The sequence below is a fragment of the Mustelus asterias genome, chromosome 21 (assembly GCF_964213995.1).
Source record: "Mustelus asterias chromosome 21, sMusAst1.hap1.1, whole genome shotgun sequence".
Taxonomy (NCBI): Eukaryota; Metazoa; Chordata; class Chondrichthyes; order Carcharhiniformes; family Triakidae; genus Mustelus; species Mustelus asterias.
The window spans coordinates 13,902,226-13,912,097 of record NC_135821.1 but is presented as its reverse complement, the minus strand read 5'-3'; positions in this window follow the sequence as shown (position 1 = coordinate 13,912,097).

Below are 9,872 nucleotides of genomic sequence, written 5' to 3'. Positions count from 1 at the left end.
TCCCTTTTGCCTTCCCCTGCTCGGACATGACCACGGCTACAGTGATTCGGACCCTGAACAAGCTCTTCACCCTGTTCGGCTTCCCAACCTATATTCATAGCGACCGTGGGTCCTCTTTCATGAGTGATGAGCTGAGGCAGTACCTGCTCGCCAAAGGCGTTGCCTCCAGCCGCACCACTAGCTATAACCCCAGGGGCAATGGTCAAGTAGAGCGGGAGAACGCAACCGTCTGGAAGGCCGTTCTATTAGCGTTACGGTCTAGGGGCCTTCCAGTCAGCCGTTGGCAAGACGTCCTTCCGGACGCATTACATTCCATTAGGTCACTCTTGTGCACAGCGACCAATACGACCCCTCACGAGCGGATGTTTTCATTTCCCAGGAAGTCCTCCTCGGGTACTTCGCTCCCGGATTGGCTGATGTCCCCGGGACCCGTCCTGCTTCGGAAGCATGTCCGGACCCATAAGGCAGATCCCTTGGTCGAGGAGGTCCAACTGCTCCATGCTAATCCCCAATATGCTTATGTAGCGTACCCTGATGGGCGGGAGGACACGGTTTCTGTCCGTGACTTGGCACCCGCGGGTGCCCCGGAGGTCACCACGTCCTTCCGCCCCACGGTCCCTGGTGTCGTCCATTCGGAGACTGCTACGCCTCTTCCTCCCTCAGTCCCTGTCCCCAATGTAGTGCGCCCTGAGCCTGTTGCAGCCCCCCACCCCCCAGCTCCAGTTCCCACTGTTCCCCATACGCCACCAGGGCCACAGCCCATTCCTCTCGCCCCTATGTACAGCTCGCTTGAGTCGCCGGAGCCGTCACCACGCAGTACCCGACGACTGGACGGGACGACGGATCGGTCCGCTTCACACCACCCAGCGCCTTCTCTCGACGCTCACTGTACGGAGCCTGGGCCGACGTCGCTCCCTGCTCGGACGACTCTGCGACCTGCACTACGACGATCGCGACGGCGGATCAAGCCACCGGTTCGTCTGGACTTGTGATATTGTTTCCGCTTCACCCCCGTGTTGTTTTTTTAAAAGGAAGGGGTGAATGTGGTGGACCTCAGTTGTGCCTTTGTCCTATATGGACCACCGTTGTGTGTGTTTGTCATACCTGGACACATCCCCTTCCAGTTTGGTTCCTCCCCTCAGCACCTAGTATAAAGGTGGCTGTCTCCTCCCCCTTGTTCAGTCCAGGTCGGTTAATTGTTGGGATCTGCTCCTGATTCTGTTGTGAATAAAAGCCTACACTTATATTGGCATATCGGTAGTCTTTCGCCTTATTGATAGTGCATCAATCTTCTTCAGTCAGGAAAAAGGATACAAAAGTCTGAGGTCATATACTAACCGACTCAAGAACAGCTTCTTCCCTGCTGCCATCAGACTTTTGAATGGACCTATCTCGCATTAAATTGTACTGTGGGGATTCTATGATTCAATGCAGGAGTTAGAGGGAGAAAGAATAACTCAATGCAGGAGTTAAATAAATCATTTAGAGAGACGATGAATAACTCCTTGCAGGAGTTAGAGAGAGCAAGTATAGTTCAACGCAGGAGTTAGGTGGTGGAAGAATAGGACAAAGATGTGTTGGTTAGGCCCACTCAAGGACAGGGGAGGGAATCTATGCGTGGAGCCAGAGGAAATGGGTGAGGTATTAAATGAGTACTTTGCGTCAGTATCGACCAGAGAGAATGACTTGGTGGATGATGAGTCTGGCAAAGGGTGTGTAGATAGTTTGAGTAATGTTGAGATCAAAAAGGAGGTGGTATTGGGGTTTTTGAGAAACATTAAGGTAGACAAGTCCCCAGGGCCTGATGGAATATACCCCAGAGTATTAAGAGGAAGGGAGGAAATTGCTGGGGCCTTGAGAGAAATCTTTGTATCCTCACTGGCTACAGGGGAGGTCCCAGAGGATTGGAAAACAGCTAATGTTGCTCCTTTGTTTAAGAAGGGTAGCAAGAATAATCCAAGTAATTACAGGTCGATGAGCCTTATGTCAGTGGTAGGGAAATTATTGGAGAGGATTCTTTGAGACAGGATTTACTCCCACTTGGAAATAAGTGGACGTATTAGCGAGAGGCAACATGGTTTTGTAAAGGGGAGGTCGTGTCTCACTAACTTGATCGAGTTTTTCAAGGAAGTAATCAAGATGATTGACGAGGGTAGGGCAGTGGATGTTGTCTACATGGACTTCAGTAAGGCCTTTGACAAGGTCCCTCATGGGAGACTGGTTCAGAAGGTAAAGTCGCATGGGATCAGAGGTGAGCTGGCAAGGTGGATACAAAACTGGCCCATAGAAGACACAGGGTAGCAGTGGAAGGTGCGTTTCTGAATGGAGGGCTGTGACAAGTGGCATTCCTCAGGAATCAGTGCTGGGACCTTTGCTGTTTGTAATATATATATAAATGATTTGGAAGAAAATATAACTGGTTTGATTCGTAAGTTTGCAGGCGACACAAAGGTTGGTGGATTTGCGAATAGCGACGAGGACCACCAGACAATACAGCAGCATGTAGATCAGTTGGAGACTTGCGCAGAGAGATGGCAGTTGGATTTAATCTGGACAAATGTGAGGTAATGCATTTTGGAAGGTCTCACACAGATAGGAAATATACAGTGAATGGCAGAACCCTAAAGAGTATTGATATCTGGGTGTACAGGTACACAGGACACTGCAGGTGGCAATGCAGGTGGCGAAGATATTCAAGAAGGCATACGGCATGCTTGCCTTCATTGGCTGGGGCATTGAGTTTAAAAATTGGCAAGTGACGTTGCAGCTTGAGAGAACTTTAGTTCGGCCGCACTTGGAACGTAGTGTTCAATTCTGGTCGCCACACTACCAGAAGGACGTGGAGGCTTTGGAGAAGGTACAGAAAAGATGTACCAGGATGTTGCCTGATATGGAGGGCATTAGCTATGAGGAGAGGTGGAGAAACTTGGCGTGTTCTCACTGGACCGACGGGGGTTGAGGGGGCGACCTGATAGAAGTCCTGATGAAATTCAAACAAAATTGTTCGAAAGTTTGTCTTTGTCCAGGAGCCAATTGAAACAGCACTGGGATCAGCAGATGGTTAGGGGGAGAGGGTGTTGCTGGTGAGGTTGCATTTGGACAATTACACCTGGGTTTGATCGTCATACTCTCCAAATGGTAATTACCCTGCCCTCATTGGATTAATACCAGAGGGACAAGACCCTTCAGTGGACATTAATTGCCCATTTAAGGGCTTCAATTGGTGGGTGGATGAGACCTAATTGGTATGGAGGCACCCATCTCCATCACTGAATGCCCCCCACCACCAAACTCACCACAGGAGAAAGCATAAGATTCCATTCATAATGTTCCTATAGTAGGCATCCACTGGCATGAGCAATGTCACTTGTGAAAGGTCCTTCTTTATTTAACGGTATAAGTTGTTTGAAATACTGCTGTCCTTCTTTGACAATTTTCTTAAATTCTGTCACTAAGGAAACTACACTCTACCTTTTGAGGTGAGCTCCTTGTCCTGCTCATTCTCCTCTCAGCTGATTTGAATAAGAGATCAGCAAGCAAAGCCTCCAATGCTTCCGGGTAGATCCTCATTCTTCCAGTTGTGGTATAAGTGAACCATGAAACAGTGGCAGTGAAACAGTGTGAGGTGATTCACTTTGGAAGGAGTAACAGGAATACAGAGTACTGGGCTAATGGTAAGATACTTGGTAGCGTGGATGAACAGAGGGATCTGGGTGTCCATGTGCATAGATCTCTGAAAGTTGGCACCCAGGTTGATAGGGTTGTTAAGAAGGCGTACGGTGTGTTAGCTTTTATTGGTAGAGGGATTGAGTTTCGGAGCCAGGAGGTCATGCTGCAACTGTACAAAACTCTGGTGCGGCCGCATGTGGAGTATTGCATACAGTTCTGGTCGCCGTATTATAGGAAAGATGTGGAAGTGTTGGAAAGGGTGCAGAGGAGATTTACCAGGATGTTGCCTGGTATGGTGGGAAAATCGTATGAGGAAATGCTGAGGGGCTTGAGGTTGTTTTCTTTGGAGAGAAGAAGGTTAAGAGGTGACTTAATAGAGGCATACAAGATGATCAGAGGATTAGATAGGGTGGATAGTGAGAGCCTTTTTCCTCGGATGGTGATGGCTAGCACAAGGGGACATAGCTTTAAATTGAGGGGTGAGAGATATAGGACAGATGTTAGAGGTAGGTTCTTTACTCAGAGAGTAGTAAGGGCGTGGAATGCCCTGCCTGCAGCAATAGTGGACTCGTCAACATTAAGAGCATTCAAATGGTTATTGGATAAACATATGGATGATATTGGAATAGTGTAGATTAGAGGGGCTTTAGATTGGTTCCACTGGTCGGCGCAACATCGAGGGCCGAAGGGCCTGTACTGCGCTGTAATGTTCTATGTTCTATGTTTCAGCCAGCTTCACAGCAAATTGATACGACAACAAAATAGATGATGGTGGTGTGTATCCTGTATCTTTCACTCCATTATTTATTTCACTCGAAGTCAGGGTGTATGGGGAACTTTGTCTGCCTATTCCTGAAATCTGCTTCACAGCACACTTGGACTTTGTGTGTGGAACTCAGTAGTCCAAAGGCACATTGGTATGTGCATGAGTCTACAAAGCTTGAGACGAGGCCAGAAATGACGCCAGGCATGTTACTGGATAACCGCGTGCTGAATGTTGCCCAAAGGTTTCATTGCAACATCTGGAGTGCACCATTGCAATGCAAGCTTAGGATTCAACTCCGATACTATTTATTAGCAACAATTGCTAACAGACCAACTCCACTGGGTTAAATGACCAGTAGAAGGGTTTCCAATTCGAACTCTTAGAACAGGAGAACTCAGACTTGTGGGCTGATTTATTGTCCACTGGCTTTGAAACCACTTCTTGCCCAGAACTTAGGTTTGATGCCCATGAAGAAAGTCCAGTAGGCCGGGGGATGATATTAAGGTGCTACTTCCCTCTCCAATATAGAATTCCTAGTGCCGAAAGAGGCCATTTGGCCCATCGAGTCTGCACTGACCACAATCCCACCCAGGCCCTATTCACGTAACCCCACATATTTACCCTGCTAATCTGCCTGACACTTAAGGGACAATTTAGCATGGCCAATCAACCTAACCAGCACATCTTTGGACTGTGGAAGGAAACCCACGCAGATATGGGGAGAACGTGCAGACTCCACACAGGCAGTGACCCGAGGCCGGAATTGAACCCGGGTCCCTGGCACTGTGAGGCGAGCAGTGCTAACCACTGTGCCACCTTCCTTGCTGAAGGGGAAACATTTTGGGCTTCACTTGGCATGGCTTAGATCATGGTGGGGAGATGCCGGCGTTGGACTCGGGTAGGCACAGTAAATAGTCTCACAACACCAGGTTCAAGTCCAACAGGTTTATTTGGTAGCACGAGCTTTCGGAGCATTGCCCCTTCATCAGGTGATGAAGGGGCAACGCTCCGAAAGCTCGTGCTATCAAATAAAACTGTTGGACTTGAACCTGGTGTTGTGAGACTGGCTTAGATCAGGAATAGAGCAGAACAGGGACTTGGCCTCCATTTCCCTCTCACCGTGGGTGCGTCAGGCACAACCCCAACCCCTGACCCAAATGTGCGATCCTATTGACATGGGCTATGAAACTTTACTCGTGTTAACATCTGGAAGCTGGTAAATTTCTAAGTGGAACTTTGGCAAACAATCTTCCTTTGGAAAGGAATCCAGGTTCAGACTTCAACATCTGGCATCCTAAATGCATCAAATGGTCCCACTTTGAAATCTTGACTACACATAGAACAGTCGCTGAGAGTAAGGAGTAATTCACTGTGAGAAGCAATTGGAAACGGATTACGGAGTAGTTGACACTCAAGCCTAAGGGCACGTGAAGCATCTTGGGTAAATTGCAATGTAGAGCGAAAGGAAGGTGGGAATTTTTTTGTAAAAATTCAGCAATGATTCTGGCAGATGTCAACTTTTCCCAGAAAATGGATTTTCCTCTCACGTATCCCTGCCCCTTCACCATTTTGTTTCGAACTCATCATTCTCCAGTAGCTGAAGACAAGCCATCCTTTGCTGTTCTTTCCCTCACCACACCTTTATTGGTTTAGCGAAAAAAAGACAGAACCTCTGGTTTAATCATCTATTTGAGAAACATCCAATTAGAAATAAGACAAAGAACAGTCTTACAGAAGTAAGGAGTAACAAGACAAGGAAGTACTCAATGAACGGCAGGACACTAGGAAGCTCAGAGGAATAGAAGGATCTTGGGGTGATTGTCCACAGATTCCTGAAGGTGGCCAGACGGGTTAATAGGATAGCCAAGAATGCATACAGGAGACTTAAATTTATCAATCGTGGCACACTGGGAGGTTATGTTGAAGCTTAAAGTTTATTTATTAGTGTCACAATTAGGCTCACTTAAACACTGCAATGAAGTTACTGTGAAAATCTCCGAGTCGCCACACTCTGTTCGGGGACACAGAACTTAGCACAGCCAATGTACCTAACCAGCATGTCTTTCGGACTGTGGGAGGAAACCGGAGCATCCGGAGGAAACCCATGCAGACACAGGGAGAATGTGCAATCTCCACACAGACAGTGACCCAAGCTGGGAATCGAACCCAGATCCCTGGCGCTGTGAGGCTCACCACTGTGTCACTGTGGTGATAGGGCAAAGTATGAGGGAGCTCAAAAGAGATCATAATCAGAGGAATGATAAATTCAGAGGGGTCGGGGTAATCGAAGGACTGGAGATTAGAGAGAGATAGATAGAGGAGACCATGAATGCATTTAAGCAGGAGTGTGAACTTTTAATTTGAGGCACAGGGGACTGAGGGCAGAGCTGACAGATGAGTAGCAACTGATTCCTATTTGGCAGCTGTGGTTTATATAGGATGAGGTTTGGGAGCGCATCCAAATAGCTAATGTTGAGCGGAATGTTTTCACCAACTCTTAATACACTTCGTACTGAAACATTTCCACCCAACTTCCTTCTTCAACCAGCTCAAGTGAACAACACCCTCAACTCAAGGAGAAACTGTTGCTTTAGTATGTCCAATGCACCTAACCAGCATGTCTTTTGGATGCGCTGATTAGGTGCATCGGTCAATTAAATTAGGTGCAACAGGTCTATTAAAACAAAGCTGGACAAAAGTTTGTTTCAGCCACAGTTGGAGTAGTGTGTGCAGTTCTGGTCACCTCGCGACAGGAAGGATGCAAAACTGATGGCAGGATCGATAACCAGGTTGCATAGAGTTGGGGTAATTGGCAAAAGAAGCAATGGAGACACGAGGAAAAACTTTTTCACGCAGCGAGTGGTTAAAGATCTGGAAAGTGCTGCCTGAGAGCGAGTTGACGCGGGTTCAACCGAGGCACTCAGGAGGGAATTATGACTTGAAGAAGAAGGATGTGCAGGGCTATGGGGAGAAGGTGTGGGAAAGTGGTACTCGGTGAATAGGAGTGATGGCACGAACGCGATGGGCCAAATAGCCTCCTTCCATGCTGTGGCAATCTATCCTCACTGCTGTACAGCTTGCTTTGAAAAATCCAAATATGGTGATGTGTTTGCAGAAGTGACAGGAACCCTGGTTGCCCAAGACCAATTATCGTGGCAGATACTGAGCATGGTCTTCGCTCTTGATAAGAGAGAGATCTCCACTGCCGGGGTAATGTTGTAGGATACAGAAACTAAACCTCCAGGTCCCTTAAATCATTTAATTGACATGAATATTTCGATATGACCAATTATAACCTGAAATGTAGTCGATGAGTAAAAATGCCTGGAGATAAAAACAAAATATGAGAAGTTCCATGTCCTTGAAGTATCTGACCACTGAATGTTTGCTCAATCATTTGTTATTGAATCATCACCGATGTTAATCATTAGAGCTCTGTCGGAAGTAAAATGGTTGTCTTGCTCAGAGTCTGAATCCATAATCTTGGGGGCGATGCAGCCGAATAAACAACACCATCCCCCCATGTGGAAATGTAGCCGTGTCCAATGTGAATTTATAAACCACCTTTCATCATGTCTGAATGTACTTCACTGCCAGTGAAGTGTTTCGAAAGCTCAGTCACTCTTGTGGCATACACACTGCCAGGTCACGCTATAGTTAAGAAGGCCCCACCAATGCCTTTACCTTCTCAGGAGGCTAAGCAAATTTGGCATGTCTGCTAATCTCAGCAACTTTTACAGAGGCACCATAGAAAGCATCCTTTTCCAGATGTATCACAGTTTGGTATGGCTCCTATTCTGTCCAAGACCGCAAGAAACTACAAAGGGGTGGTGAATGAAGCCCAGTCCATCACGCAAACCAGCCTCCCATCCATTAACTCTGTCTACACTTCCCGCTGCTTCAGAAAAGCAGCCAACATAATCAAGGACACCAACGCAACCCGGACATACTCTCTTCCATCTTCTTCAGTCAGGAAAAAGATACAAAAATCTGAGGTCATATACTAACCGACTCAAGAACAGCTTCTTCACTGCTGCCATCAGACTTTTGAATGGACCTATCTCGCATTAAATTGTACTGTGGGGATTCTATGATTCAATGCAGGAGTTAGAGGGAGAAAGAATATCTCAATGCAGGAGTTAAATGACTCATTCAGAGAGACGATGAATAACACTTGCAGGAGTTAGAGAGAGCAAGTATAGTTCAACGCAGGAGTTAGGTGGTGGAAGAATAGGACAAAGATGTGTCTATTAGGCCCACACAAGGACAGGGGATGGAATCTATGCGTGGAGCCAGAGGGAATGGACGATGTATTAAATGAGTACTTTGCGTCAGTATTCACCAGAGAGAAGGACTTGGTGGATGCTGAGTCTGGCGAAGGGTGTGCAGATAGTTTGAGTCATGTGTTGTGATCAAAAAGGAGGTGGTATTGGGGTTCTTGAGAAACATTAAGGTAGACAAGTCCCCAGGGCCTGATGGAATATAGCCCAGAATAATAAGAGGCAAGGGAGGAAATTGCTGGGGCCTTGAGAGAAATCTTTGTATCCTCACTGGCTACAGGGGATGTGGAGATGCCGGCGTTGGACTGGGGTAAACACAGTAAGAAGTTTAACAACACCAGGTTAAAGTCCAACAGATGTTTTTGGTAGGCTTGTGGCTTTTGCTACCAAATAAATCTGTTGGACTTTAACCTGGTGTTGTTAAACTTCTTACAGGGGAGGTCCCAGAGGATTGGAAAATAGCTAATGTTGTTCCTTTTTTTAAGAAGGGTAGCAAGAACAATCCAGGTAATAACAGGCCGATGAGCCTTATGCCAGTGGTAGGGAAATTATTGGAGTGGATTCTTTGAGACAGGATTTATTCCCACTTGGAAATAAGTGGACGTATTAGCGAGAAGGAACATGGTTTTGTAAAGGGGAGGTTGTGTCTCACTAACTTGATCGAGTTTTTCACGGAAGTGACGAAGATGATTGATGAGGGTAGGGCAGTGGATGTCGTCTACATGGACTACAGGAAGGCCTTTGACAAGGTCCCTCATGGGAGACTGGTTCAGAAGGTAAAGTCGCATGGGATCAGAGGTGAGCTGGCAAGGTGGATAGAGAGCTGGCTCATAGAAGACACAGGGTAGCAGTGGAAGGTGCATTTCATAGAACATAGAACATTACAGCGCAGTACAGACCCTTCGGCCCTCTATGTTGCGCCGACCAGTGAATCGAATCTACAGCCCATCTAACCTACACTATTCCAATATCATCCGTATGTTGATCCAATGACCATTTAAATGCCCTTAATGTTGGCGAGTCCACTACTGCTGCAGGCAGGGCATTCCGCACCCTTACTACTCTCTGAGTGAAGAACCAACTTCTGACATCTGTCCTATATCTATCACCCCTCAATTTAAAGCTATGTCCCCTCGTGCGAGCTATCACCAACTGAG